The sequence below is a fragment of the Prionailurus viverrinus genome, chromosome F1, assembly GCF_022837055.1.
Source record: "Prionailurus viverrinus isolate Anna chromosome F1, UM_Priviv_1.0, whole genome shotgun sequence".
Taxonomy (NCBI): domain Eukaryota; kingdom Metazoa; phylum Chordata; class Mammalia; order Carnivora; family Felidae; genus Prionailurus; species Prionailurus viverrinus.
This window is the reverse complement of record NC_062577.1, coordinates 12,647,009-12,673,199: the sequence shown is the minus strand read 5'-3', so window position 1 is coordinate 12,673,199 and position 26,191 is coordinate 12,647,009. Positions and strand designations below refer to the sequence as shown.

Sequence of the window (26,191 nt, the reverse complement as noted above, 5' to 3'; positions counted from 1 at the left end):
TGTAGTTTTTCATCTATGTCTTCAAAATAATAAGGAAAATTATGTCTGGTTAGACTTCCATTTGCAAGTGATTATTCCTGACCAGGACACGTCATTTATGCTTAGACAATTGGCATATGTTTATAAAAACTGTCATCTGTAAGCACTTCTGATTCCAGGAAAAATTTTCTTAATACATGGCTGCATTTCACAACAACATATAATTTAGTCATAAATTAAGCCCCTATGACAAGTTATGCCATTTCACTTGATAAAGTTCTTTACCTGTATAATTCTCATATTCATATTGGTGCCTCAAGTTATATTTTGTTGTCTCAGACACACATTTTCTTTTGCCTATTAATTATATAAGCATCCTTGAGGTTTTTTTGTTTTGTTTTGTTTTGTTTTTAGAACAGGGTTAGGTTTTATTTTGTTTGGTCTCTAATTCAAATTAACCCTGAACAAAGTTTACAATCTAAAAAAAAAAAAAAATGGTTGACAAACAAGGACTTATATACAGGAAAACTGAGTTTGGGAATGGCAAATATTCTCATGTCAGTAACATTCTATGTTATGAGAAATTCTGTAAGAAGGTTAGAACTTCAGTTTTTATGTATTACTTACACACACTTACACACATTTTTATTTCTTTCTAGGTGTCCATACAACCAAGGAATCATGCCAGTGTCCCTCTGTAGCTGCTATAAGAACACCCAGCTTAGGGCGCCTGGGTGGCTCAGTCAGATAATCATCTGACTCTTGATTTCAGCTTGAGTCATGATCTCACAGTCATGATGGAGCCCTGTGTTGGGCTCTGTGCCGAACATGGAGCCTGCTTGGGATTCTCTCTCTCCCTCTCTCTGTGTCTCCCTGGCTTGAGTGCTCTCTCTCTCTCTCTCTCTCTCTCTCTCAAAATAAATAAACTTAAAAAAAAAAAGGTGGGGGGAGCTTGGGTGGCTCAGTCGGTTAAGTGTCTGACTTCAGTTCAGGTCATGATCTCACAGTTTGTGAGTTCGAGGCCCGAATTGAGCTCTGTGCTGACAGCTCAGAGCCAGGAGCCTGCCTCGGATTCTGTGTCTCCCTCTCTGCCCTCCCTTGCTCATGCTCTGTCTCTTCTCTCAAAAATAAATAAACATTAAAAAAAAAAAAAAAAGAACACCCAGCTTTACAGCTGAAGTGGTGTTTTAAGCATGGCAGACAATGAATTAAAACATTAAAGCAGGCCTAGTGTTACAAGATAGTTCAGGGTTTTTTTCTTTTTCTTTTTTTTTAAATTCAAGTATAGACCCGATGCTGTGCTTCTGCGGATCCAATCTGCACATTTCACTCATGATCATTTATTTCTCACTCATACTAGCAGCATGTTATTTTCATAAAAGCTTGGTTCAGAGCGGCCAGGAAATAGCCAAGGGGTGAAACTGACCTGGAGTAATATACTAACTAGCAACATATACTCAGAGAATGATCAGCTATGTGGTCAACTGCCCATCTAAGGGGGAAGCTGTCTTTCAGCTTTAGTCTATGTTGCCATGAGACAACACAAAGCAGTGACACCAGTTTCCAGTTTGTCAAGAGAAGATGGAAATTTGTGGGGTTTTTTTTATACAAATAAACCAATTTAAAAATGTTGGAATAAATTCAAATTTAAAATACTGTGTAAGGTACTCTGTAGAGGCCAACATAGCCCCAAGTCTTCCTTTGGAGGTTCTGTATGCATGCACATTGCTACTAGACTTTAAGTTCCTAAAATGAAAAGCCTGTGTTTTATTTATCTTTGTATCATGCATAAGAGGGAGTTTTGCATTTAATAATACTCAAATATTCATTAAATGATTGGTTGAAAAATTGTGAATGCTATACCATTAGTCATTTACCAACATTTAGGAAGAAACACAATTGAGCTAGGATCACTGTGCTAGAGCTGGAAATATAGGCATAAAATATAGTATTCTTACTCTCTAGGAATTTCCAGTATATCTGTCTAGATAAATAGGCATGGAGAAGATAGTGACATGCTGTGTGGTTAAAATAAAACAAAAATATGATCAATTTTAATATCTGTGAGAGAAGCAGATACAGTAGAGGTGAGTTCTAATTAGGGTAAATTTATCAAATGGAAGTAATAGCAGAAGAGATTTTTGAGTGATAAGCTCTAGTTAGCCTGTTAGTAGGTGTGGTGGAAGGAAAGAAAGGCTCTGAGAGCAGAAGAAACAGAATATACAGGGTCATGAAGTTAATAGAACAATGATAGTTCAGAGAAGTACTCATTTGAGTGGTACCTAAGTTGAAGGATGAGAGAAGAGAGGACACATCAGAGGTGAATCAGCAGCCTTTTCAGATGGGCAGCAGGTCTTATATGTCATGCTAGGAATCTAGGCTTATAGCATGAGAGTGGTGGGAAGCGAGTGAGAAATCAAAAAAGGAAGACAGTAAGCACATTTTCAGGAAGGCACAAGAGTAGCAGTCAGGTGGCCTTGGCCTCATGCTCAACTAGGGCCTGCTAAGTGGCAGTGCCTCCTGACCTCCTACCTGCCTGTGCCCATGAAGATGACACAAAGATGTATTTGCATCACCAAGCACTTCTAGTTGGCCAGGACCCATCACATAGTTCCTGCAAGAGGGTTTGTGTTTTTCCACATCCTCGCCAGCATCAATAGTCTCCTGATTTGTTCATTTTAGCCACTCTGACCTGCATAAGGCGGTATCTGAGTGTGGTTTTGATTTGTATTTCCCTGAGGAGTGACATTGAGCATCTTTTCATGCGCCTGTTGGCCATCTGGATGTCTTCTTTAGAGAAGTGTCTATTCATGTTTTCTGCCCATTTCTTCACTGAATTATTTGTCTTTCGGGTGTGGAGTCTGGTGAGTTCTTTATAGATTTTGGATACTAGCCCTTTGTCCAATATGTCATTTGCAAATACCTTTTCCCATTCCATTTGCTGCCTTTTAGTTTTGTTGATTGTTTCCGTTGCTGTGCAGAAGCTTTTGATCTTGATGAGGTCCCGATAGTTCATTTTTGCTTTTAATTCCCTTGCCCTTGGAGATGTGTCAAGTAAGAAATTGCTGTGGCTGAGGTCAGAGAGATTTTTGCCTGCTTTCTCCTCTGGGGTTTTGATGGTTTTCTGTCTCACATTCAGGTCCTTCATCCATTTTGAGTTTATTTTTGTGACTGGTGTAAGAAAGTGGTTTAGTTTCATTCTTCTGCATGTTGCTGTCCAGTTCTCCCAGCAACCATTTGTTAAAGAGACTGTCTTTTTTCCATTGGATGTTCCTTCCTGCTTTGTCAAAGATTAGTTGGCCATACTTTTGTGGGTCCAATTCTGGAGTCTCTATTCTATTCCATTGGTCTATGTGTCTGTTTTTGTGCCAATACCATGCTGTCTTGATGATTACAGCTTTGTAGTAGAGGCTAAAGTCTGGGATTGTGATGCCTCCCGCTTTGGTCTTCTTCAATATTACTTTGGCTATTCGGGGCCTTTTGTGGTTCCATATGAATTTTAGGATTGCTTGTTCTAGCTTCAGCAAGAATGCTGGGGCAGTTTTGATTGGGATTGCATTGAATGTGTAGATAGCTTTGGGTAGTATTTCATTTTAACAATATTTATTCTTCCAATCCATGAGCACGGAATGTTTTTCCATTTCTTTATATCTTCTTCAGTTTCCTTCATAAGCTTTCTATAGTTTTCAGCATACAGATCTTGTACATCTTTGGTTAGGTTTACTCCTAGGTATTTTATGCTTCTTGGTGCGGTTGTGAATGGGATCAGTTTCTTTGTTTTCTGTTGCTTCATTGTTAGTGTATAAGAATGCAACTGATTTCTGTACATTGATTTTTTATCCTGCGATTTTGCTGAATTCATGTATCAGTTCTAGCAGACTTTTGGTGGAGTTTGTTGGACTTTCCATGTATAATATCATGTCATCTGCAAAAAGTGAAAGCTTGACTTCATCTTTGCCAATTTTGATGCCTTTGATTTCCTTTTGTTGTCTGATTGCTGATGCTACCACTTCCAACACTATGTTAAACAACAGTGGTGAAAGTGGACATCCCTGTCATGTTCCTGATCTCAGGGGGAAAGCTCTCAGTTTTTCCCCATTGAGGATGATATTAGCTTTTCATAAAGAGCTTTTCAAAAATGGCTTTTATTATGTTTAAGTATGTTCCTTCTATCCCGACTTTCTCGAGGGTTTTTATTAAGAAAGGATGCTGAATTTTGTCAAATGCTTTTTCTGCATCGATGGACAGGATCATATGGTTCTTATCTTCTTTTATTAATGTGATGTATCACATTGATTGATTTGCGAATGTTGAACCAGCGCTGCATCCCAGGAATGAATCCCACTTGATCATGGTGAATAATTCTTTTTATATGCTGTTGAATTCGATTTGCTAGTATCTTGTTGAGAATTTTTGCATCCATATTCATCAGGGATATTGGCCTGTAGTTCTCTTTTTTTACTGGGTCTCTGTCTGGTTTAGGAATCAAAGTAATACTGGCTTCATAGAATGAGTCTGGAAGTTTTCCTTCCCTTTCTATTTTTTGGAATAGCTTGAGAAGGATAGGTATTATTTCTACTTTAAATGTCCGGTAGAATTCCCCTGGGAAGCCATCTGGTCCTGGACTGTTATTTGTTGGGAGATTTTTGATAAGTGATACAATTTCTTTGCTGGTTATGGGTCTGTTCAAGCTTTCTATTTCCTCCTGTTTGAGTTTTGGGAGTGTGTGGGTGTTTAGGAATTTGTCCATTTCTTCCAGGTTGTCCAGTTTGTTGACATAATTTTTCATAGTATTCCCTGATAATTGCTTGTATTTCTGAGGGATTGGTTATAATAATTCCATTTTCATTCCTGATTTTATCTATTTGGGTCATCTCCCTTTTCTTTTTGAGAAGCCTGGCTAGAGGTTTATCAATTTTGTTTATTTTTGTTTTCAAAAAACCAACTCTTGGTGTCATTGATCTGGTCTACAGTTTTTTTAGTTTCTATATTGTTTATTTATGCTCTGATCTTTATTATTTCTCTTCTTCTGCTGGGTTTGGGGTGTCTTTGCTGTTCTGCTTCTATTTCCTTTAGGTGTGCTAAATTTTGTATTTGGGATTTTGTATTTGGGATTTTTCTTGTTTCTTGAGATAGGCCTGGATTGCCATGAATTTTCCTCTCAGGACTGCCTTTGCTGCATCCCAAAGCATTTGGATTGTTGTATTTTCATTTTCATTTGTTTCCATATTTTTTTAATTTCTTCTCTAATTTCCTGGGTGACCCATTCATTCTTTAGCAGGGTGTTCTTTAACCTCCATGACTTTGGAGGTTTTCCAGATTTTTTCCTGTGGTTGATTTCAAGCTTCAGAGCATTGTGGTCTGAAAGCATGCATGGTATGATTTCAATTCTTGTATACTTATGAAGGGCTGTTTTGTGACCCAGTATGTGATCTATCTTGGAGAATGTTCCATGCACACTCGAGAAGAAAGTGTATTCTGTTGCTCTGGGATTCAGAGTTCTAAATATATCTGTCAAGTCCATCTGTTCCAATGTATCATTCAGGGCCCTCGTTTCTTTATTGATCTTGTGTCTAGATGATCTATCCATTGTTGTAAGTGGAGTATTAAAGTCCCCTGCAGTTACCACATTCTTATCAATAAGGTTGCTTATGTTTGTGATTGTTTTATATGTTTGGGGGCTCCCATATTCAGTGCATAGAAATTTATAATTGTTAGCTCTTCCTGATGGATAGACCTTGTAATTATTATATAATGCCCTTCTTCATCTCTTGTTACAACCTTTAATTTAAAGTCTAGTTTGTCTGATATAAGTATGGATACTCCAGCTTTCTTTGGACTTCCAGTAGTATGATAGACAGTTCTCCATCCCCTCACTTTCAATCTGAAGATGTCCTCAGGTCTAAAATGAGTCTCTTGTAGACAGCAAATAGATGGGTCTTGTTTTTTTATCCATTCTGATACCCTATGTCTTTTGGTTGGAGCATTTAGTCCATTTACATTCAGTGTTATTATAGAAAGATATGGGTTTAGAGTCATTGTGATGTCTGTAGATCATACTTGTAGTGATGTCTCTGGTACCTTGTCTCACAGGATCCCCCTTAGGATCTCTTGTAGGGCTGGTTTAGTGGTGATGAATTCCTTCAGTTTTTGTTTGTTTGGGAAGACCTTTATCTCTCCTTCTATTCTAAATGACAGACTTGCTGGATAAAGTATTCTCGGCTGCACATTTGTCCTGTTCATCATGTTGAAGATTTCCTGCCATTCCTTTCTGGCCTGCCAAGTTTCAGTAGATAAATCCGTCATTAGTCTTATCGGTCTCCCTTTATATGTTAGAGCATGTTTATCCCTAGCTGCTTTCAGAATTTTCTCTTTATCCTTGTATTTGCCAGTTTCACTATGATATGTCGTGCAGAAGATCGATTCAAGTTACGTCTGAAGGGAGTTCTCTGTGCGTCTTGGATTTCAGTGCCTTTTTCCTTCCCCAGATCAGGGAAGTTCTCAGCTATGATTTCTTCAAGTACACCTTCAGCACATTTCCCTCTCTCTTCCTCCTCTGGAATCCCAATTATGCATATGTTATTACGTTTAACTATTTCACTTAGTTCTCTAATTCTCCCCTCATAGTCCTGGATTTTTTTGTCTCTCTTTTTCTCAGCTTCCTCTTTTTCCATAATTTTATCTTCTAATTCACCTATTCTCCTCTGCCTCTTCAATAAGAGCTGTGGTCGCCTCCATTTTATTTTTCAGCTCATTTATAGCATTTTTTAGCTCCTCCTGACTGTTTCTTAGTCCCTTGATCTCTGTAGTAATAGATTCTCTGCAGTCCTCTATACTTTTTTCAAGCCCAATGATTAATTTTATGACTATTATTCTAAGTTCTTGTTCCATTATATTGCTTAAATCGCTTTTGATTAGTTTGTTAGCTGTCACTACTTCCTGGAGTTTCTTTTGAGGAGAATTCTTCCGTTTCATCATTTTGGATAGTCCCTTGAATGGCGTGGAACTGCGGGGCTCTTCCCATGTGCTGTCTGGAGTAACTTGTGTTGGTGGGCGGGGCCACAGTTAGACCCGATGTCTGTCCCCAGCCGACCGCTGGGGCCACAGTCAGACTGATGTGTACCTTATCTTCCCCTCTCCCAGGGGCAGGACTCACTGTGGTGTGGTGTGGTCCCTGTCTGGGCTACTTGCACACTGCCAGGCTTGTGGTGCTACTTCGATGAGATCTGGTGTATTAGCCTGGGTGGATCCTGCACATGGGCAGGAGAGGTAGGCTCAGTTAGCTTTGCTGTTGGCGGTCCCCTGCAGGAGGGGCCTTGCAGCACCAGGAGGGAGGCAGGCAGACCCGTTGGAGGGATGGATCCACAGAAGCACAGCGCTGGGTGTTTGCGAAGTGCAAGCAAGTTCAGTGATGGGAATTGGTTCCCTTTGGGATTTCGGCTGGGGGATGGGAGAGGAATATGGTGCTTACCAGCACCTTTGTTCCCTGCTGAGCTGAGCTCTGTCTTCTAAGGCTCAGCAACTCTTCCTCCCAAAGCCCTCTCACCCTCCCCACTCTCTGAGAGCAGAGCTGTTGACTTTTAACATTCCAGATGCTAAGTCCTGATGGCTGTCAAACTCAAGCAGTCTGCCCCCTCTGATTTTGCAAGCCAGACTCGGAGGCTCTGCCTTGCAGGGAGGACTGCCCCTCCACCGCCCCGGCTCCCTCCCACCAGTCCGTGTAGGGTGCACCACCTCTCCACCCTTCCTACCCTCTTCTGTGGGCCTCTTGTCTACGCTTGGCTCCAGAGAGTCCATTCTGCTAGTCTTCTGGCAGTTTTCTGGGTTATTTTGGCAGATGTGGGTGGAATCTAAGTGATCAGCAGGATGAGGTGAGCCCAGTGTCCCCCTATGCCACCATCTTCCAGTTCCCCTCATTTTAATTCTTTAAATGAAAGCAAGAAAGCTGACCTGCTTTTTTTTTAACTTTTTTTAATTGTTTATTTATTTTTGAGAAAGAGAGGAGGGGAGGGGGCAGAGAGAGAGAGGGACAGAGGATCTGAAGAGGATCTGACAGCAGAAACCTGATGCGGGGCTTGAACCCACCAACCATGAGATCATGACCTGAGCCAAAGTTGGATGCTTAACTGACTGACCCATCAGGCTCCCTCCACCCCCCCTTTTTTTAAACTCTGAAGATTAAGTGAAAAGAGGAAGACATTACTTACTATAGCAGATATTGTTGCTACCCTGCCCAGATCCTTTTCACTGAGTGGGTATATACATCCCCAACAGAATTGAGCATCAACACCCAGGGCATACAGCTTCCCCTTCTCCAGAGAACCTCCCTCTAAGAGAAGACATCTCCCCTCAAGCAGTTAGCCACCAATGACTGGCAGACAGTGAATATACAGTACTGCCTCTCTTTCTCAAAGTTAGACTACCTATGATACAATCCACCTCTAGAATTCCTCGTGGGACATAGTCTGAAACTAGCTAGATTCCAGCTAAGGTCATATCCTTACTTTCTTTCCATTCCCTAAACCACTCTCCTCCCTTCCCTTCTCTTGAGATCATCTTCAGTAAATTGCTTTCATAAGAATCTGTCTCAGGGTCTGCTTCTAGGGAATTTGACCCTAAGACACTTATCACTTTAGTAGATCCATCTGGTTCCCACTACAAGGACCAAGTGGTTTCAAATACTCTGCTGTTGTTTGACAAACCCAGGGCTCTTCAACACCTCTACATCTGAGCCCTGTTCAAGTCCATCATCTGACATGCACCACCCCCCCTCATTAGAAATTCATTATGCTGTGGATTTGCCAGATATCCCTCAGATCAAAATACAGCAACTCCATTCAGGTCAACAAATACATAATGCTAATCCCGCCCCCACCAAATATAGATTTCCCCATAGATTCCTAGCAGAAATAACCTAGTAAGAAGTCCAATTCTCACTTCTAGATCAAATAAGGAAAAGGGAAAGAACAAGACAGGAAAATACTCCCATGAAAGTAACATCAGAAAAATCAGAAATTCCCTTGATCATTAATAAAAGAAAAGCTGACTCTATACATATTTACTTCATCTGAAACATCAGCCATTCTATTTATTGCCTATGATTAAGAGTCTATTTTTTTAATGTTTATTTATTTTTGAAGGAGAGAGAGGCAGAGCATGAGTGGAGGGAAGAACAGAGAAAGGAGACACAGAATCCGAAGCAGGCTCCAGGCTCTGAGCTGTCAGCACAGAGCCTGACGCAGGCTCAAACTCACAAACTATGAGATCATGACCTGAGCCGAAGTTGGATCCCTAACTGACTGAGCCACCCAGGTGCCCCAAGAGTCTATTTTTTTTAAGTTTAGTTTTATTTATTTTGAGAGAGCAAGCAGGGGAGAGTCAGAGAGAGAGGGAGACAGAATCTCAGACTCTGCTGTCAGCACAGAGCCCAATGCGGGGCTCGAACTCATAAACCATGAGATTATTACCTGAGCCGAAATCAAGAGTCAGATGCTTAAGTGACTAAGCTACCCACACGCCCCAAGAGTCTAATTAATAATTAATTTTTGACATGTATTTGTCTTAATTACTACAAGTTAGCCATCACTTCATTATGCAGAATAGTGAGAGACCATCTTTGGTTGAAATTCTTGAAGCTATGGATTCCAACAGTGTTGTAATACACTAAGGCATTTTCAGAAACGGAGGCAGGTTGCCATCAAGTTTTCAAAGATGTAATTTTTAGATAAGTTTAAATTAATTTTGTGTATAAAGATTCAGGGCACTGCAAAAGGAAAGCAGCAGTAGTAGGAAATTATGACACCTTTAAAATTCGGAATTTCCATCTTGAAAACTAGATCCTGAAAAAAATCACCACCAAAACGTATAAAATGAAGGACCCTGTAGTTGTGAGACACCAAACAGTAGGCAGGATAGGTAGGGAAGGACAAAACCAGGTTAAGAGACAAGTAGGATTCTATCCCAGTTTTTAGTTTTCTAGTGTTTGCTATTTACTGAGTTAGTAAACTGAGTTCCCTTTCCTGGGAAGCACTTAAACCCAAATGGAGAGCCCTGGGCACTTGAATGGACTCTCAGAAACTTGAGTTTTGATTGGGTGCCATGGGAATTCTATACAACCTACTTGGAGACTGTCTAATGTAGCTTGACTGAAGGAGTATATACTGTGGGACATATGGAATAGTAGAGAAAAAAACTATATAAAATTTTACTTAAATTGTATAATTTGCAACTGACCCAGTCTATGGAGTAGAAAACTGAGGCCCAGAACTTAAGTGACTGATTGCTTTCCTATATCATAGGCCAAGACTAAGAGTTTGACAAGGAAGCTATAGGATGGAAGGACACTGGAAATAAGGGCCTGACCTCCCTATTCCCTACTTTTACCCCTCAGCATAAAGAGAATGCCTCTCCAAAGGATTCAGTTGGGAACACACTGACAGTATAATCAGAGAACCCTGTGACTTAGGTCCAGAAACTTTTTTTATAAATAGAAGGCAATATGCCATTGAGACAGGAACACAGCTACCATGGTCAAGTAAACGGAGTTCAGATCTCAGGTTTCCAAATTACTAGCTATGTTACTTCCCTAATATAGCTGAGACTCAGTCCCCAAGGGATAACTAGTACTTACTTAATGGGGTGGGTGTTAAGATTAAAATAATGTGGAGGGGCCTGGGTGGATCAGTCAGTTAAGCATCCAACTCCTAGTTTCAGCTCAGGTGATGAACTCATGGTTTGTGAGATCAAGCCCCACATTGGACTCCATGCTGATGGCAAGCAGCCTGCTTGGGATTCTCTCTGTCCCTCTCTGTCTATCCCTCCCCCACTTTTTCTGTCTCTCTCAAAATAAATAAATAAACTTTAAAAAAGATTAAAATAATGCGTATATACTTAGATAAATGTAAAAGAAATTGTAAGTGTTCATTAATGGTAGAAAAAAAGTGAACATGTAGACCTTTCTGGCATTGCCTTCCTTAAGTCTCTAATGTTGACTTACCACCAATCTAATCTTTTTTTTCTACCTCCTTTTAGATTCCAGGTTTCTACTAAGGTAATAGTTCCTCATTGCTTAATTGATGTTTCATTTACTATTACTCAGTATTGTATATAAACTGACCACATGTTCCTCTTAATACACAATAGATAACATGAAGTGATGAGACATCTGCAGTATACCTCCAAGACAATCATTTCTAAAATACATATTTGGGACTATCTATTTTACCAGGAGGAGTCCTCCAAGCCTGACTTGCCCTGGGACATCTGGTCACCCAACAATTCTGCCTAGGGCTATGGTATCCCACTGGACCCAAGTGACTATACTGAAAGCCACAGCTAATGTTGCCCTGGAGGGCAATACTAAGGTTGGGGAGAATGTCCAGGTGATAAAACTGAATTTCAAACATCGGGGAATTCCTTTGCTTGAGAAAAAGGATTTCTTTTCCTATCCTTCCTGCAAATACTGAATTTAATTTACACAGAATTTAATTCTGTGATGGTTAATTTTTTTACTTGACTGGGCCATGGGTGCCCATATTGGTTAAACATTATTCTGGGTGTATCCATGAGGGTCTTGGAACAAGATTAACATATGAATCTGTAGATTCAGTAAAACCGATTGCCCTTTTTTATTCTATTCTAACTTAAACAAATTATTAAGTTTTTAATTCCAGTATACTTAACATACAGTGTTATATTAGTTTCAGGTATACAATACAGTGATTCAGCAATTCCATACATTACCAGTGCTCATCACTACAACTGCACTCTTTAATCCCCATTACCTGTTTCATCGACCCCCTCCCCCACCTTCTCTCTGGTAGCCATCAGTTTGTTTTCTATAGTTACAAGTCTGTTTCTGGGTTTCTCCCTCTTTCTCTCTCTCTCTCTCTCTCTCTCTCTCTCTTATCTTTTCTTTTCTCATTTGCTTTGTTTCTTAAATTCCACAAATGAGTGAAATCATACAGTATTTGTCTTTATCTGACAGACTTATTTCACTTTAGCATAATACCATCTAGGTCCATCCATGTTGTCACAAAAGGCAAGATCTCATTCTTTTTTGTGGCTGAAAAATATTCCATTATATATATAATCTTCTTTATCCATTCATCTATCAACAGACACCTGGGGTGCTTCCATAATTTGGCTATTATAAATAATGCTGCTATAAACATAAGAGTACATGCATCCGTTTGAATTAGTGTTCTTGTATTTTTGGTGTAAATACACAGTAGTGTGATCACTGGATCATAGGGATAGCTCTATTTTTAACGTTTTAAGTAACCTCCATAGTGTTTTCCCAGAGTGGATGTATAAGTTTGCATTCCCACCAATAGTGCAAGATGGTTCCCCTTTCTCCACATCCTCGCTGACACCTGCTGTTTCTTATGTTTTTGATTTTAGCCATTCCGACAGGTGTGGGGTGATATCTCATTGTAGTTTTGATTTGTATTTCCCTGATGACGAGTGATGTTGAGCATCTTTTCATGTGTGTGTTGACCAACAAGACTGCCCTCTCTAATGTTGGTATCTTTCATTAAGTCAGTTGAAGGTCTGAATAAAATGAAAAGGCTGACCCTCCCATGAGTAGCTGGGAACTTCTCCTGCCTGACTGCTTTGAACTGGGACCGTTGTCTTTTCCACCTTTTGGACTCCAACTGAAATATCCTTCTTCTTGAGTTTTGAGCCTGCCAGCTTTTGGACTGAAACTTTTACCATTGGCTCTCCTGGGTCTCCAGCTTGTCAACTGCAGTTTTTTGGGGGCTTTTCAGCCTCCATAATCAGGTGAGCCCATTTCTTATTTTATGTATACCTGTGCATGCACGCACATGCACACATCTCCTTTTGTTTCCATTTCTCTCTAGAGAATGCTGACTAATGCAATCTCAAAACTTAAGTTGACATATTTTAAAATCTGTTCGTTTTAAATAAATATGGTAATGAATATGGTCATTCTTTTCCTTAGAGTTCCCGGCCTTATATTTGAAATCAGACTAAAGTACAAAGGAAGAAAATACCTTTGTGCTGGTCTGTGATATGGTGTGTGTGTGTGTGTGTGTGTGTGTGTGTGTGTGTGTGTGTGAGTGTTTGAGTAGGAGAAGCAGCTATAATAGGATTTGGTTTCTAAGGATTAAAGAGAAAATAATGGTAACTGTCAAAACAGAGCTAAGTTATTTTATGCAATTTCACATGGTAGTAAGATACTGCATTATTTATTCAAGGACCTAGCTGGGTGAAGTGTGAAAATATGATTCATGCTAAATGAATGCTCTTCAGGAGAAACAGTCTCTAGATGGATGGGGGCAGGGCTTTTTCTTTAAAAAGATTACTCTGGTTTAAAAAAGTGTTGTCATTTCCCTCTAGTGGCAGGAAGGAAATAACACCCATTGAGGAGAACAATATAAGAATGCTTCATTCCGCAAAGAGAAGAGGCTTCTTTTCTTCCTTCTTTTTGAATATAATAATTACTAATCATAAGCTAAGCATTGCTACAGATAGGAAATACCCTGCATTAGAGAATTTGTAACTGCATTGGGAAAGATGTGGTCAAAGTAAAAGGGAAACCTGACCATTGAATGGGTCCAGGACAACTCTACGAAGCTGGTGACAAAATGATGCATGAATCTTTTCCCTATTACCTATTTCCCTATTACCTAGACTTCACCAGGCATCCAATGACAACAGAAGTCACCTGCCCTTCAGTTCTACCTCAAAGACTATTCTGGCCCTTTCTCTCTTGCTTCTATTCCCTTAATCTACATCAAAAGTTATCGTTCCAATGTCCTATTGCCTTATGGTTCTATTTTTCTCCTGCCTCTCTCTCATCAGTGATCCACAACACATTGTAATATTACTGACTTCATTACATTTTTTTAATTTGAAAATATTCTCTAGGTTTTTTTTAATTCCAGTAAAATTAACACACAGTGTTAAATTAGTTTCAGGTGTACAACATAATGCTTCAACAATTCCATATATTACTCAGATTACATTATTTTTAAATTGCATGTTTTTGTGTCTATTCCTCCCTATCCCCAAATAGATTTTGAACTCCTTAAGGTATAATCTAAATTTTATCTTTGCATCACAAGTGTCTAGCTTAGTCTGGAACTCAATAAACATTTTTTGAAATAAAGCATGCATGTATCACTTAATAAATGAATGAATTTGAAAATAATTTAATAAATTAATCATTCCATTGATGAAATATATTATCTGTATTTGATATTATTAGGGAACTTGTGGGGGAAATGCCTGAACTCCAAAGTGAAGCTCAAATAAAAATTATAGTAGAAAATAACCAGGAGGTTGGTTTTTTTTTGTGAGGTTTTCCAGAATTTAGCCTTCTTAAAAATGTTTGAAGGTGATCAGATGGATAGAAGCACTCTCTGATACCAGGCATACTTTACACTCTCTACACGTTAAATGGCAAAATACAAAGTTTGCTGTTTAATTGTGATTTTCTTATAGGGGATAAAACGGAAGGAAACCTAGAGAATGAGAAATCTTACACTCAAAATGAAAATGATATTCAAAGTATGAAACTGGTAACTGCTCCTCTTTCAAAAATTCATTTCCTCTAGCTTCTTTTTCCTACTGAGAAAAATTGATCATTTTCAGAGAACCAAACGGATATGAATTTTATGACCCAAAGAACACAAAAATGAGGACTGAATAAATCATATCTTTAAGGGTGGATATCAGTCATGCCTATATCTCTCAGAAAAAAAATAACACTAAGACAAGAAGCTTGCCTACAAAGGAAAAATGAAGAAAAGACACATTTTTCACATCCTAGATGAAGACACATGACTTAAATATAGGACATATTTATATTTTAAATGCAAATCTTCCTAGACCATGGATCACTGCACATAAGAGCTATCAATTAATCCCCAAAAATGAGCTGAGAACTCTTACTTCCAGGAAGGATGTAGTATGTCAAGGCAGGATAAAACCTCCATGGTAACAATTAGGAAAAGTTAGATACGTAACAAAAAAATCATTTTAAAAGCATCAAGGAGATGTGGAAGTAAACAGGAAAACAAAGAGTTATTAAAATTCCAGCTTCCTTTTTATGCATAAAATGACAATATGATCCTAAAATTTACATGGAAATGCAAAGGACCCGAACATAAGTCTATACATTTACGGTCGATTGATTTTCAACAAGTGTTTGCCATGACAACTGAGTGGGGAGATAACAGTCTTTCCAACAAATAGGGCTGGGACAACTAGATATTCACATGTAAAAGAATGAGGTTGAGCCTCTAATTCACATTATACATTAAAAATTAAAGTGGATCACAGAGTCACATGTAGGAGATAAAATGATAAAACTCTTAGAAGAAAAATAACAGTAAATTGTCATGACTTTGGGTTAGGCAGTAGTTTCTTAGATATAATATTAAAATCACAAGGGACAAAGGAAAAAAGAGAAGAAAAATGAATTGCAACAAACTTAAAAGCCTTTGGGCTACCAATATAACTATCAAGAAATTGAAAATACAACCCACAAAATGAGAGAAAATACTTGCAAATAAGATATGGTAAGGGACCTGTATCCAGAATATATAAAGAACACAACACAACAATAAAAAGACAAATAACCCAATTTTAAAATGGACAAAGAATTTGAAGAGACATTTCTCTAGACAAGATGTAGAAATGGCCAATGAGATCAACATCAATTATCATTAGAGAAATGCAAGCCAAAATGATAATTCTCTGCTAGCTCACATCCATTAGGATGGCCATAATAAAAAAGACAGACAATGACAAAAGTTTGCAAGGATGTGGAAAAACTGGAAGTCTCACACATCACTGGTGAAAAAGGTGCAGCTACTTTGGAAAACAGTTCCTCAATAAGTTTCAATAAAGACCATATGATCCTGCAATTCCACTTGTAGTATATGCCAAAAAGAAATAAAAACATATATCCACTCCAAAATATGTGTGTGCAAATATTCATAGCAGAATTATTCATAATAGATAAAAGTAGAAACAAGCCAAATGTCCATCAACTGATGAATGAATAAACAAGATGTGGTATATCCCTACGGTGAAATATTAGCCGTAAGAAGGAATGAAGTATTGATACACCCTGTAACATGGATGATCCTTAAAAACATGCTAAGTGAAAGAAATCAGTTACAAAAGTTCACATGTGTGCAGTTCTGTTTATATGACATTTCCACAGTAAGCAAATCCACAGAGACAGAATGTAGATTAGTGCCTTCCAGGGAATTTTGGGAGGAGAGAATTCTGGAGTTACACAGAGAATTCTAGAGTAACTACTAATGTGTAGGGGATTTTTAAAGGGGTAATAAAAAAATTCTGGAATTTAATTACTTCTGGGTATTTATCCAAGGAAAATAAAAACACCAATTTGAAGAGATAAATGTATCCTTATGCTCATTGCAGAATTATTTACAACAGCTAAGATATGGAAGCCACCTAAGTGTCCATCAATCAATGAATGGGTAAAGAAGATGTAGTATACATACACAATGGAATATTACTCAGCCATAAAAAAGAAATGAGATCTTGCCACTTGTGACAACGTGGGTGGACCTAGAGGGTATTCTGCTAAGTAAGACAACCCAGAGAAAGGCAAATACCACGTGATTTCATGGACATGTGTAATCTAAAAACTCAACAAATAAAAAAAAAATACGACAAATAGAGACAGGCTCATAGATGCAGGAAACAAACTATTGGTTACCAGAGGGAAAGGCTGGGAGTACATGAAACCGGTGAAGAGAATAAGGAGGTAAAAAATTCTAGTTATAAAATAAATGAGACATGGGATATAATATACAGCACAGGGAATATAGTCAATAATATTATAATAACTTTCTATGGTGATAGATGGTAACTAGACTTATCATGGGAATTATTTCATAATATATAAAAATACTGAATCACTATGATGTACACTTGAAGCTAATAGATATTGTACATCAATTATATTTCAGTAAGAAAAATATTCTAGAATTGTAGTGCCGATATTTACACAACGTTGTGAATATACTAAACACTATTTAATTGCACACTTTAAAACTGATTTTTATGGCATATGATTCTCATTTAAAAAATCAAGAGCAGTCTAAATCATCTAGTTTTTCCACAGTAGAACAATATATCTGTTGTATGTCTGAAACCTGTTGGACAGAGACAGATCAGTGATTTGAAGCTTCATGGCATGCTAATCTGTGGATCTCAGAATGCTTGTGTTCTCCAGCTACCTTAAAATTATTCTTCTGTTGATCTCAGTGTACATCTTCTCTCTTCTTTTCTTCCTATCCACAAATTTGTCCTCTACCATATATACAAGTCATTCCTAGTGTAAATTTTAGCTCTGCATTTCTCCATTTTATTTATTTTTGTATCAAAAAAATTTTTTAATGTTTATTTATTTTTGAGAGACAGAGCGTGAGCAGGGGAGGGGCAGAAAAGAGGGAAACACAGAATCTGAAGCAGGCTCTAGGCTCTGAGCTGTCAGCATAGAGCCTGACATGGGGCTCAAACTCATGAACTGTGAGACCGTGACCTGAGCTGAAGTAAGACACTTAACTGACTGAGCCACTCAGGTGCCCCATCTATTTTTTAAATTTTTTTAATGTTTACTTTTGAGAAAGAGAGAGACAGAGTGCAAGTGAGGGAAGGCCAGACAGAGAGGGAGACACAGAATTTGAAGCAGGCTCCAGGCTCTGAGCTGTCAGCACAGAGCCCAACGTGGGGCTCAAACCCACGAACCACAAGATCATGACCTGAGCTGAAGTCAGACGGTCAACTGACTTGAGCCATCCAGGCGCCACTACATTTCTATATTTTAGTAATATGTTCAGTGACTAAGTCCAAAAGTAAACATTATCCAAGGCAGTGTTTTTCAAAGTGTATCAAAATCACTGGGGGAGAGCATCTAGTCTGTCACTGACTACCTAGATACTTCAGTACCAGGGGAAGTGCACAAAGCAGTCTTCCCCGTTCCAAGTACTCCATGTGGAAGGCTTGGCAATTCTCTCTACTTAAGGGAAATGTCTCTTGTGTCAAACTCACCCAGTGAGAAACAGATTCACTCAAGTACCCTGAGGTCTATCTCTCCTTCTGCATTGGGATGAACAGAGCAAGAGCATTCTGACATGGGTCAAAGTATATACCATCTATGGAGTCATCTGCAACACAAATGGGAAAAATCACAGGAAAAAAAAACATTATCTGTGTCTCTCAGAGGCAAACAGGAAATACTTCTGGTGGTTATCTGGCTAACATGTCTTAGCATGACTATGACTCACCCGCTATTCCCTGGTGTATTTCTAGCAAGTACCCTAACCGTAGCCTGAGCCCATGAGTATGGCTAGATATTCACAATTCCCCTTCTCCCCTCCCCTCCATCTCTCAGGCAGCCTGAGATCTGACAAGAACAGGCTAACAAAATATAAATGTTCCAAATGGGTGGCTGGAAAAAGTGATGTCACAGGGGAAATGAAAATCAAGCACATAGGCCAAGCCTGTTTCTATAGGAAGGTAAGAATCAATCTGAAAACAAGGCCTCTGAAAGCAACTGAAACTTTTTTTTCCCCCAAGAATATTTTTTTAAATATAATTTATTGTCACATTGGCTTACATACAATACCCAGTGCTCATCCCAACAAGTGCCCTCCTCCATGCCCATCACCCACTTTCCCCTCATCCCCACCCCCATCAACCCTCAGTTTGTTCTCTGTATTTAAGAGTCTCTTGTGGTTTGCCTCCCTCCCTGTTTGTAACTTTTTTTCCCCCTTCCCTTCCCCCATGATCTTCTGTTAAGTTTCTCAAGATCCACATATGAGTGAAAAAATATGGTATCTATCCTTCTCTGACTGACTTATTTCACTCAGCATAATACTTTCCAGTTCCATCCAAATTGATGAATGGATAAAGAAGATGTGGTTTATAAATACAATGGAATACTACTTGGCAATGAGAAAGAATGAAAGTTTTTTAAAAAATAATCTTTAGGGGCGCCTGGGTGGCGCAGTCGGTTAAGCGTCCGACTTCAGCCAGGTCATGAACTCGCGGTCCGTGAGTTTGAGCCCCTCGTCAGGCTCTGGGCTGATGGCTCAGAGCCTGGAGCCTGTTTCCGATTCTGTGTCTCCCTCTCTCTCTGCCCCTCCCCCGTTCATGCTCTGTCTCTCTCTGTCCCAAAAATAAATAAACGTTGAAAAAAAAAAATTTAAAAAAAAAAATAATAATCTTTATCAAGACCAAAAACTAATTAATTTGAAAATAATCATAAGCTATTATCATTTTTACCAAATAATAAGGGTTTCTTTACATTTTTAATTGGCAGGGATGCCTGGGTGGCTCAGTCAGTTAAGCGTCTGACTCTTGATATTGGTTCATGTCATGATCTCCCAGTCATGAGATCAAGCCTGGTGTTGGGCTCCAAGCTGAGTGTGGAGTCTACTTGGGATTCTCTCTCTCCCTCTCTCTCTCTCTCTGCCCCTCCCCGCCTCTCTCAAAATAAATAAATAAACATTTAAAAACATTTAAAAAAATTTTTTTAATTTTTTATTATGAAATTTATTGTCAAATTGGTTTCTATACAACACCCAGTGCTATGAGAAAGAATGAAAACCATTTTTCTTAATTTGCAGCGTTAAAAAAAATGATCTCCCTTCCCCAATATCAAAAAAAATATCTTACTTTCTATAGCCACTAACTAGGAGTCACTTCTGGTCCAGCTGTCTAGTTGCACCTGGGTTTATCTTCCTGGTTGTTTTTCCTGTTCTCAGGCTGACAACAATGAATACCAATAGCAGTCCTGAGAAATCCCCCTTTGTCCCTTTTACTCAGCCTACCACACTCCACACTGGAAAATGAAGAATTGGCCTCAGGGTAAAGAAAACTAGTAATTACAACCAGAATGAAGCAGAGGCTACAGCACTGGCAGCACAATGACCTGGAAAGCACTTAAACACTGACTGATGCACAGCCACGTCGCTGACCAATCTAATCAGAAATCTCTGGACATGGGACCCAAGAATCAGTATTTTTTAAAACTCTGAGAGTGGCTCCATGCTGTGAACAGCCAAGATTGAGAAATACTGGACTAGAAGAAAGAGAAAGATGCTCCTACCATCTGAAACTCAAAATCATAAGAAATTTGATTCCATGCAATTATCCTAGAACCCCAAATCTATTGTCCTCTCTGCTATTCCATTCTTTCAGCTGTAATTACTCCTTTTTGCCTTTTTCCCTATTTAAGATGTCTTGAAGTTCGTGTTAACTTGGTTTTATCTTGATATACCTATTGCACGAGTGCAGCGGGCAGGTGTTTGCTTTAATCACTACCATCTCCTCTCCCATTCCTCATCTGTCACTCTATTTCTATACATCAGTGAGTCTCAAAGCATTGTTCCCATGCCTGAGGCATCAGCATCATCTGGGAATACATATAAACGATGTGTGGCTTCCACCTACTGAGTGAGAAACCATGGGGATGGAGTCCAGCAATCTGTGTTCGAACAAGCGTTCAGATGGTTCTGGTGCATGCTAAAGACTGAGAAGCACTGCTCTGGGCATCCATGGGATAGCAGTTGATGCCTTCTGCCATCCAGCTCAAAGCCAACCAGAAGTACAGAACTCTCAGAAGGGGTGCAGAGGACCTGGAGGCAATATTGGGATAAAACACAGAAGCTTCCTTTGCATCAAATAATTATACCAATATAAGCAGCATTAGTAGCAGGGGACTTAAGAGACCATAACCCCTGAGTCTCTTTCTGCTATTTCCTACCAATGTCTTCTGTCTCCTCTGTGGATTTTCTTTTAGTTGAACAGCAACCTATGGGGGATACACATATCCCTATTTTGAACACTACTTCTCTCACAAGACAGTGATTCTCTGTCAAGTCTTCCAAAATATGAATGTGTACATAGTGCTCACAATTTCATTATCCAAGAGCCAAATAAAAATAAGACTGTGGGGAAAACAAAGGAACTTGGCTTCAGTTCCACACACTTAATTCATCAGCAATTATTTATTTATTCTATGAGCACAGTGTTATGGGAGATCTTGTTAACAACTGGCCTAACATGTTCACTGGGCTATTTTGATTTATTTTTATTTTTACATGTCTGTGTCTAGCAACTGCCTACAACCCTTTCCCTGGCTTTACCTGCTTCTTTCCAATCCATTTGCTACACAGAAGCCAAAGATTCTTTCAAAAAGGCAATCCCATTGTATTACTTCCTTCCTTAAAACTCTCCAGTGACATCAAATGCACTGGACACAAAATATAAATTTCTTTTTATATTTTTTATATTTTATATTTTTCTTTATAGCCATAAGAGTCTTCATGATCTGGCCCCCACACTTTCCTACCTTCTCCACTACTACATTCTTCTACCACACTCATTAGGCTCTGATCCCTACAGTCTTACTGCTCCTTGATGAGTTATTTTTTTTCCTTCTTAGCATAGGGCCTTTGCACTTGTTCTTCTCTTGCCTAGAAGGGCTCTCTACCTATTTTCACATGGCTGACCCCCCCTTTTAGTCATTCAGGTTGCAAGTCAAATCTTACTTCTCCAGGAAATAGGAGCACCTGCTCTACATCAGCAATTCCTACAAAGTTAAAGTCATACTCTTTTTTACTGAGTACTATGCCAGAGTTAAGTGGTTTGAGGGAAAATTTTCCCAAATCTGAGATCCAGAACTGTATAAATCATGCACCCAAATTTGCACTCAGTGCAGAAGCTCCACTGGTGCTCTATAACATCCATGACAGCTTTTCCTCGATCATTTCCAGTTCCATTACCTCAAAAGACAACACATTCCACAACTGAAAAGTTTGAATTACTACTCTTTCCAATCATGTGTTTAAATCTGCCTCTCTAAAACTTCCACCATACAGAAAACAGTGTGGGAGGTTCCTCAAAAAATTAAAAATAGACCTACCCTATGACCCAGCAATAGCACTGCTAGGAATTTACCCAAGGGATACAGGAGTACTGATGCATAGGGGCACCTGTACCCCAATGTTTATAGCAGCACTCTCAACAATAGCCAAATTATGGAAAGAGCCTAAATGTCCATCAACTGATGAATGGATAAAGAAATTGTGGTTTATATACACAATGGAGTACTACGTGGCAATGAGAAAGAATGAAATATGGCCCTTTGTAGCAACGTGGATGGAACTGGAGAGTGTGATACTAAGTGAAATAAGCCATACAGAGAAAGACAGATACCATATGTTTTCACTCTTATGTGGATCCTGAGAAACTTAACAGAAACCCATGGGGGAGAGGAAGGAAAAAAGAAAAAAGAGGTTAGAGTGGGAGAGAGCCAAAGCATAAGAGATGCTTAAAAACTGAGAACAAACTGAGGGTTGATGGGGGGTGGGAGGGAGGGGAGGGTGGGTGATGGGTATTGAGGAGGGCACCTTTTGGGATGAGCATTGGGTGTTGTATGGAAACCAATTTGACAATAAATTTCATATATTGAAAAAAAAAAAAAGTAAAACTTCCACCATACATCTCCCCATACAGACCAACACAACATGAGTCTGTTACACAAAATGAGTCTGTTCCTTTTTTCACATGATATTTCTTCAAACATGGAAGCACATCAATTCTTCCTTTTTCTCTTTTGAGGCCAAATTTTCTGTCTTTCATTGTTTCCTTTGTAAATTGTTTCCAAGTCTCTGATCATTCTGTTATTTTCCTTCGTGTGTGCTCCAATTTATCAGTGCATGTTAAGACATAAACTTCAGAGGTAAACACAATAGTAACAAGAAGCTCAATGGCTTCACAGTACATCACCATAGACATTCTTCTCTTCATTCTGTGGCCAGATTAAGATGGAGTTAGTGTTTTTCACAGTTGACTCATATTTAGAATATATGGATTAAGATTCTGTCATTTTAGGGGTCATCTGGGTGGCTCAGTCAGTTAAGTGCCTGACTCTTGATTTCAGTTCAGGTCGTGATCTCACAGTTCCTGAGTTTGAGCCCCACATTGGGACCTGAGATGACAGTGCAGGGCCTGCTTGGGATTCATTCATTCTCTCTCTCTCTCTCTCTCTCTCTCTCTCTCTCTCTCTCTCCCCCTCCCCTGCACTCTATCTCAAAATAAATAAACTTTAAAAAAAGATTATGTCACTTTAGTGATGTTCTAAATCCTTTGCCAGGTATTATGTGAGGGCATACAACAGCAAGAGAAGTATGCTGTTAACTTCAGATCCTAGGCTTTTGATGTTTTCAGTATAGTTAGCTTATAGGCAAGAATTCCCTCTTATTTGAAAAGAATGAGATCTTCCCATTTGCAACAACATAGATGGATCTAGAGGGTATAATGCTAAGCAAAATAAGTCAGTCACAGAAAGATAAATACCATATGATTTCACTCATGTGTGGTATTTGAGAAACAAAATAAACAAAGAAAAAAAATATAAACCAAAAACAGACTCTTAACTACAGAGAACAAACTGATGGTTACAGGGAGGGGGGGGGAGGGGGGGTTGGGGTAGAGATGGGTGAAATAGGACATGGGGATTAAGAAGAGTACACTTAATCACAATAAGCACTGAGTAATATATAGACTTGTTGAATCACTATATTGTATACCTGAAACTAATATAACACTGCATGTTAACTATACTGGAATTAAAAGGAAAAAAAAGAAAAAAGAAATAGCTGTGCCCCTCCCCTCCCAAGAAAACAAACAAACAAACAAAAAAAAAACCCAAAAAACAAACAAACAACAAAAGAATTCTCTCTTACTTAATACTTTCCATGTGGGTTGTAGGATTTATTTTAAAATTTAAACCTCATTCTGATTTTCTGGCTCTGATTGATGGTTCTTCATCAGCAAACCTGTTTATAACGTTCTGCCTCTCAGAAAGGTTTCCAGGAGCAAAGCGCAGTGAACCTGAGAGCAGCTTCTCAGATCTTTGCTTTTTTTTCCAGGTATAATTTCAGATGCTAACTCACAAGTTTCCCTAGTTTGGGTGCTAATTATTCTGCTTATCCTTTTTTTTTCCTTCCACGTAATATCTGTACTTTAATACGGGGTGAACTATAATGCTGCAAGCACCAGACTTGTAGTTCCGGATGGTCACATGTATTTTCTGTTAAGACCTTGGGAATTCCCTTCTGCTCTTGTTCTAACAAGTACTGATTTTCTGATCTCCAAGGCATGCACTGAGGTCCATGTTTTCCAATATTCATTCCAGAGCGGTGCATGGTCTAATCCATATAGGTCCTTCTTGCCTTATACTAAGCCTGCTACTGGCAAGAATAATGGAAAATAGTGTGAAACGAAGACTAAAACATTCCTAACCCAGCAACGTGCTGTAATTATCATACTTTATGATCTAAAGCATTTATAACCCTAATCATTTCTGCACATCTTTAGCATGCTACTGTCCATCTCTGGAGGATGCAATCAATAAGTATATGTACAGTGAATAAAGTGACCGGAATTATAGATGTTCCTCTACGTCTCCCATATACACCTAGACGCATAGGGTACTTAACATCTATCACAACCAAATGGACCAATTCTTGGGGCGCCTGGGTGGCGCAGTCGGTTGAGCGTCCGACTTCAACCAGGTCACGATCTCGCGGTCCGTGAGTTCGAGCCCCGCGTCAGGCTCTGGGCTGATGGCTCAGAGCCTGGAGCCTGTTTCCGATTCTGTGTCTCCCTCTCTCTCTGCCCCTCCCCCGTTCATGCTCTGTCTCTCTCTGTCCCAAAAATAAATAAACGTTGAAAAAAAAAATTAAAAAAAAAAAAAAGGACCAATTCTTTGCTTTGCCCACCAAATTCCTGCAGGGACAGATGGAAAGCCATTATAATAAAGTCCTATCTTTTTTCTCTTTGAAGTCTGCCTTCCCTGTTTCTGAGTCCTGGTCTTCCCTTCCCGAGACTCAATGGCTTCAGTCATTGTGCTTTCATTTCTCCACAGCCCTCGCTGCAAGACCCCACTCAGACTTGTACTCTATAGCATTTACCTAATTTCCCTCCAACAAACAAACAAGTAAATAAATAAAAAATACCAAACCCCCATCTGTCCTGTGCCCCTTACTCTCAGGGCCCCAAAATATGTCTAGAAACTGACCCCAAAAATCTAGTTGTGTTAAGACAGGAATAATACTGATAGCTTGTTAGCCTAGTGGTTAAATGTACTAGCTTTTGGAGCCAATCACCTGGGTTTGAAGACCAGCTCGACCACCTACTAGTGAAAACATGGACAAGTTACTCAACCCTTTTGTGCCTCAGTTTTCTCATCTGTAAAACAGGGCCAATAATATCTATTTAATACAGTTGTTAGCAGTATTAAATTTAAAGAATTTTAAAGAATTTTAGCACATTATACATGCTAAGTAAATATTAGATATTACTCCTTCCAATTAATACTACCAATTAAACATTTTAGAGGTCCTGATTCAGATGAGTCATGGTAACTACTCCTTCCAACTAGTCACTAATACCTAACAATTCATCCTCCTTAACACCTATTTAATGACTCCCATTTCCACTCCCTGGCCCATTGCTTAAGTTTAGGACCTCATCTGTCTCTCTGGACTTCTTAAATAGTCTCCCTGGCAGAGAGAACGGTCTAAACTATAAACTTCAGTGCTTCAAAAACTTCACAAAATCTCCTTACTGTATGCAGGATAAAGCCTAAACTGTTTGGTACAACATTTAACATCCTCCAAGACTGGGGCCCCATCTACCTTTCTGGTTGTTTCTCCTCTTTATTCTCTGTCACATCAATCCTCTGGCTACAATGAGGTGTTGTGTCCCCCTAACTCAAGTACCCTCTCTTCTATGCACTTTCCCAACTTCGCCCACACCTGCACCAACACTGTACTAAGTTTACATTCTCTTACATTCTATGCAATTCCTTGCTTCCTTTTTTTGTTGTCTTCTCTCCTAGATTCTAGGATGGATGATCTCTGGGGCTATAAAGCAGTCTGGCAAGAGTAGTGGGTGGGGAAAAACACAGGGAGTTGGTGGCTAAACTTTTTACTGAAAAAAATAGGGGAGACCTAGACGTTAAAGATGTGTGGGTGATATACATAGAAGCCAAAGGCAGGTGTTTTCTGAGAATTTTTGTTTTATTTATTTATTTTTAAAGATTTTTTTAAGTAATCCCTATACCCAATGTTGGCTCGAACTCACAACCCTGACATCAAGAGTCTCATGCTCTACCAACTGAGCCAAC

At 39.1% G+C, this 26,191-nt stretch overlaps 1 long non-coding RNA gene across 1 annotated transcript in view; it reads right to left on the bottom strand.

Annotated features, from left to right (window-relative positions):
* LOC125155256 (uncharacterized) overlaps positions 1-26,191 on the bottom strand; it is a 315,444-nt gene that overhangs the window by 58,444 nt on the left and 230,809 nt on the right. The gene's annotated exons all lie outside the window — the stretch shown is intronic.